Source organism: Ranitomeya imitator, chromosome 2 (genome assembly GCF_032444005.1).
Source record: "Ranitomeya imitator isolate aRanImi1 chromosome 2, aRanImi1.pri, whole genome shotgun sequence".
In the NCBI taxonomy this organism is placed as follows: domain Eukaryota; kingdom Metazoa; phylum Chordata; class Amphibia; order Anura; family Dendrobatidae; genus Ranitomeya; species Ranitomeya imitator.
In genome coordinates this window covers 421,761,210-421,767,398 of record NC_091283.1, presented here as the reverse complement: position 1 = coordinate 421,767,398, position 6,189 = coordinate 421,761,210, and the positions used below count along the sequence as shown (strand labels likewise).

The following is a 6,189-nucleotide window of genomic DNA, read 5'->3' as shown; positions in this document are numbered from 1 at the left end:
GGTGGCCTGAGGATCGTATTGCTTGACATAATAGTATATATTGCTAGATATGTGGCCATGTATAGTTTCTGTTACCATGAATTCATGCTGTTACCAGAAGGATGATTTATAGCAGGGGTCCCCAACTCCAGTCCTCAAGGCCCACCAACATGTCATGTTTTCAGGATTTCCTTAGTCTTGCCCAGGTAATAATTGCATCACCTGTGCAATGCAAAGGAAATCCTGAAAACATGACCTGTTGGTGGGCCTTGAGGACTGGAGTTGGGGACCCCTGATTTATAGCATTCCTCCTCCCACTTGGCTATCATCACATCTTCCTTTTCCCGTCTCCTGCTATATGGTTGTGCAGACAGCACACATATTGTCATTGTCATTTTTTGTACTTCGTATTAATACTGTAATGTGACTTTTTATAGATTTATATACCAATAAAACTTATTGAAGATTCTCTTATATATAAATATGTCTAAGTGGACATTTTTGCTCCGTGTTTTTGTGGTAGTAGTATCTTAACACACCTGTTGCAACCAGCAAAGACTGATTGATTGATTGATTGATTGCATATTGGATGCAATACAATGCTTGACATACATAGGTGAAAGCAAGACAGGCAAGGCACAGAAAATGTTGCAAATGGTCCAGTGAAAGTGAGCAAAATGCTACATTTGGCATCTGAAACGTGCTTCTTTGACCCTGAAAAGAATTCTCATAAAGGGTTAAATGACAACTTGCGCTTGATTTCAATTCAATCTGTTTTTGGAAACCGGATCAGAGAAGGGGTGCACTGTTCCCGGAGATACTGCAATAACGGGTCAATGCGTGGAGTGGACAGAGCAAGCTCCATTTCCAGCTCCCTGTTCTAAAAATCCATTTAATATATGGTCCCCAAATAGGGGACGTATCAGATATTAAACTGATAAGAACAGATTTTTTTTTTTTTTTTTTTACAAAACCATTCAGGTTTAAAATAATAGTGCAGAATAAAAGGTCGTCTCATCATCATAAATAAAACAACCATTCCACCAAAACTATCATTTGTAACTCATCATAATGTTTTCTTTTTATTTAAATTCAGAATTCAAAGAAAAATACATCACAAAGAAGAAATAATTATCTGTTTCCATTTCCGGAATTTCCAAACACCCTCCACATCCAACCCACTTCTCATATCACACTTATAATAGAAATATAACTTCTCTAGAACCATATTAACACAATCATCTACCTCTAAATGTTCATTCTTATAAACGTGCAAATTCTTACAATTCCACAAAACTTCCTTCACACAAGCCAAAAACAGCCATAAGATCCTATCCTTTTCTCAATTCAGTTTACATAGCCCAAACATAGCAATTTTGAAATTTAAATGCTTCACCCCAGTTAATTCCATACATAACCCACTTAACTTAAACCAAACATCCTTAGCAAATCTGCAAGACCATACAACATGATGAATCTCTTCATTACTCCCACACCGTTCTCTCGGACACCTTTCAGAGACTGCCAACCCTTTCCTTTTTTGCACACTCCTCACTGGCAATACTCCAAGTAAAGACATCCATATTAAATCCTTTTGCTTATTGGACATATCACTATTCCCAAGCTCCACTGAGAGATCTTGCCCTGGGCATGCTCAGTGTGCAAAGCAGAACTTAGTCCTAATACCTGCAGGACCTTCCGTGAGAAGGACCAATGGAAGTCGCTGCAGTACCTGAGCATGTGACCCTAGATCTCCACTGAGAGATCTTGCCCTGGGCATGTTCAGTGTGTGCAAAGTAGGACTTAGCCCCAGAAGCATCTGCTCGCCACTGCCCGGCACTGGCTTCAATGGCGGAAGCTGGAAAAGCAGCAGTAACCCTATGCACAGAGTGAGACTGAGCAAGACGCTGGGACCAATGTCTGCGCTGAGCAGACTCCACTGTGGCTGGAGAAGAATGGGAGACCAGAGCAGAGATGGTTCGAGATTCCCCCTGTGCAGAGGCAGGAACTCGACACCTAACACAGGCATACTCTCACCCGTAAACAAGTATTTCATAACCTCAAAAAGGTCCTGAGCAACAATGTCCCAATATTTTGCATAAAAATCACATGGGATCCCATCCTGACCAGGAGATTTGTTCTTTGGAGACTTAGTCACCACATCTAACAATTCTTTCTCTGATATCTCCTCAGTCAATGCCAAAGTCTCACTCTCTGGAACACACTTCCCCAGCACCTGCAAAAACTAATTCTCCCTCCCCAAATCACACTTGCTCTCCCCATACAAGCGTTCATAAAAACCAAACACTTCTGCAATCACCCCCTCACTATGCATTTCTTCACCTCTATAATTCACCAACACTCTCATAACCTGTTTCCCACCACACATTTTCTTAAAAAAGAAACGCGTACATTTCTCATCTTACTCTCTAATCTTCACTCTTGACCGAAATATAATTTCTTTCCCACGCTCAAACATCCAATCATCCAATTCATTCTTCATTTTATTTAACTCTCTTTTCACATCTATACCCATTGCTCTACATTCATGCAGAAAAGAAATCCTTCTATTTATCCGTGTGTATAACAATCTTTTCTTTCTGGCTTTAACGTGACCTATCCTCCTAAAGAATACCATTATCCTTCCTTTAACCCACACCCACCATTCAACAATATTCCCCAAATCCCCTTTCCTCTCCACCCAATTACAATAATTCTTTGAAAAACTTTTTTTGACACTTCTATCATCTAACATACCGTATATACTCGAGTATAAGCCGACCTGAGTATAAGCCGACCCCCCTAATTTTGCCACAAAAAACTGGGAAAACTTATTGACTCGAGTATAAGCCTAGGGTGGAAATGCAGCATTTACCGGTGAATTTCAAAAATAAAAATAGATCATTATTTCCCCATAGCTGTGCCATATAGTGCTCTGCACCGTTCATATTTCCCCATAGCTGTGCCCCATATAGTGCTCTGCACCGTTCATTTTGTCCCATAGCTGTGCCCCGTATAGTGCTCTGCACCGTTCATTTTGTCCCATAGCTGTGCCCCATACTGTGCTCGGCACCGTTCATTATTGCCCCATATCTGTGCCCCATATACAATGCTCTGCACCGTTAATTTTGTCCCATAGCTGTGCCCCATACAGTGCTCTGCACCGTTCATTGTGCCCCATATCTGTGCCCCATATATAGTGCTCTGCACCATTCATTGTGCCCCATAGCTGTGCCCCATATACAGTGCTCTGCACCGTTCATTGTGCCCCATAGCTGTGCCCCATATACAGTGCTCTGCACCGTTCATTGTGCCCCATAGCTGTGCCCCATATAGTGCTCTGCACCGTTCATATTTCCCCATAGATGCTCCACATAAATCTGTGCCGCTGCTGCTGCTGCAATAAAAAAAAAAAAACACATACTCACCTCTCTTGCTTGTAGCTCCCAGCGTCCGGTCCCGGCGCCTCCATCTTCCCGGCGTCTCTCTCTGCTCTGACTGATCAGGCAGAGGGCGCCGCGCACACTATATGCGTCATCGCGCCCTCTGACCTGCACAGTCAGAGCGCAGACGCCGGGAAGATGAAGGCGCAGGGAAGATGGAGCGACGCCCGGCGGCTGGAACGCGGACAGGTGAATATTACATACTTACCTGGTCCCAGCGATCCTGACGCTCCCTCTGCCTGGTCTTCGGTGCCGCAGCCTCTTTCTCTATCAGCGGTCACCGGCACCACTAATTAGAGAAATGAATAGGCGGCTCCACCCCTATGGGAGGTGGAGCCGCCTATTCATTTTTTTAATGAGCGGTCCCAGGTGACCGCTGAAGAGGGGAAGACGCTGCAGCACAGAAGACCGTGGGACGGCAGGGGGAGCGCCAGGATCGCCAGGACTAGGTAAGTATGCCTCAGCGCCCTCACCCCCTCACCCGCCGACCCTGCCACCCACCTTGACTCGAGTATAAGCCGAGAGGGGCACTTTCAGCCCAAAAATTTGGGCTGAAAATCTCGGCTTATACTCAAGTATATACGGTACTCACATTCATCCTCCACCTCCCTTTACCATAAAAAACCCATCTACCTCAAACACCCCAAACAAACACTCATGGTCAGAAAAACAAACTTTCTCTTGCGAGTAAGAAACACATTGAATAGCTGGTGAAGAAAAAAAGAAATAATCCAACCTCGAATCCACATGCCCATCATCTCAATGATATGTAAAAGGTCTAGGTTTTGTAGACACAGCATCCCTTAAGGAAAAATCATTAGTCATTTGATTCCATAAATTGCCTGTTACATCCACTTTGGTTTCCCAAGCGCCAGCTCTTGCTTCTTTTGAAAAAATGCTATTGAAATCCCCAACAACAAAGACAGGTATTTTGCCATGTACAAAAAAAGTCAATTTTTTGAAGAGAGACAGGCGTTCATTTTTGTCCACATTTGCATATATACAGATTAGCTTAAACTCCCAACCTAAATACGAAAGGAAAACACATACACATCTTCCATCTTGTATCACAATTTCCTGGTTTAAACACACATCTTTGTTTTGAATAAGAATTCCAATGCCATCATTCCTATTAGTATTAGAAAAAGACCAAACTGCTCTCCCATATTGCCATTCATTTTCCTTAGGGAGTTTAGATAAACCACATTCTTGAACACAAATAATATCACTGCCCTTAGAGGCTAAATAGTCCAAAACAATAGCCCATTTAGTTGGTGATGAAAACATACGTACATTCTGAGAAACTATTTTGAGCTGCAGTGTTAATGACTGGCGGAACGCACCAAGTATAAGATGATATGGAACTAGGTGCGTTCGCAGTCCGAGGTCCACCGTGCAGGTAAAAACCCTGCTGCTAGTAAAGACGGACTATATGGCGGTACTATAAGAATACACACATGGGTTAACTTCACCCTGTGTGAAGGAAGCGACCCTGTTGCGCCACAGGACCGCGGTACCACACATAGAGCGCAAGCAAGGAGTCTCTATCTCATACCCGAGACTGAGGATTTCAGTTCAGAAGACCTCATGCGCTCGACACCACAACTGGGGTGTCAGAGAAACATAAATAATAATATATAAAGGCACAAGAGTGCGTGCGGGGCCGCACTGACGGACGCCACTAACCCCCCAGGCTTGGGTCAGGAAAGCGCACGGCGCCGTACTGGCGGACACAGCAACTGGACGCTGTGATGTGCTGCACAGAATCAGCCTCAGCGAGATGCTGGGAGCGATGTCTCCGCTGAGCAGACCCCACTGCGGCTGATGCAGAATGGGAGACCGCAGCAGACACGGATCGAGATTCCCCCTGTGCAGCAGAGGAAACTCGACTCCTAACATTACCCCCCCTCCTAGGGCCCCCCTCCTTGGAGCCTCACTACGCTCAAAAGCTGCAATAAGCAGCGGAGCCCGAATGTGCTCCACAGGCTCCCAGGTTCTATCCTCTGGGCCGTGACCCTTCCAGTCCACCAGATAAAACTTCTTGCCACGTACCACCTTGCACCCCACAATAGCATTCACCTCAAACTCATCCGTGAATGAACCCGATGTCCCAGCAGATGACTCAGAAAACCGGGACAAATGAACGGGTTTTAAGAGGGAAACGTGAAAAGTATCGGTGATACCAAGGCGTGGAGGAATAGCCAAACGGTAGACCTTAAACGGGCAAATGTAGCGAGGAGCAAACTTAGTGGACTCAACTCGCAGCCTGATGTTACGGGCGGAGAGCCACACTAAGTCGCCAGGAGCAAAGACCAGAGCGGGGCGCCGGTGTGTATCAGCCAAAACCCTCATTCTCTCCTTGGAGGCCCAGATGGCATCCTGTGTGCGGTCCCAGATGTCACGTGCCTCCACCGCCCAGTCTGCCACCCTAGAATCGGTGGATGACACGGGCATGGGCACAGGGACACACGGATGCTGGCCGTAATTAAGGAGAAAAGGAGTCTGACCAGTGGAATCGGCTACGGCGTTGTTCAAGGCAAATTCCACCCAAGGTAGCAAAGATGCCCAGTCATCCTGCCTAGCAGAGACGAAATGTCACAAATATGTCACCAGAGTCTGGTTGGTTCTCTCCACTAACCCATTCGTCTCGGGATGGTATGCAGAGGAGAGGTTCAACTCTATGCTGAGTAAACGGCAGAGCTCTCTCCAAAACCGAGACGCGAACTGGGGACCCCGATCGCTGACAATTTTATCAGGCATACCATGC

General features: G+C 45.6%; 1 non-coding gene across 1 annotated transcript; it reads right to left on the bottom strand.

The window, feature by feature from the left end:
- Positions 1–774: 774 nt before the first annotated feature.
- On the bottom strand, positions 775–956 carry LOC138668077 (U2 spliceosomal RNA). Its single transcript, XR_011319071.1, has one exon. It is a non-coding gene; the product is annotated as a U2 spliceosomal RNA (small nuclear RNA).
- Between the last annotated feature and the right edge of the window lie 5,233 nt (positions 957–6,189).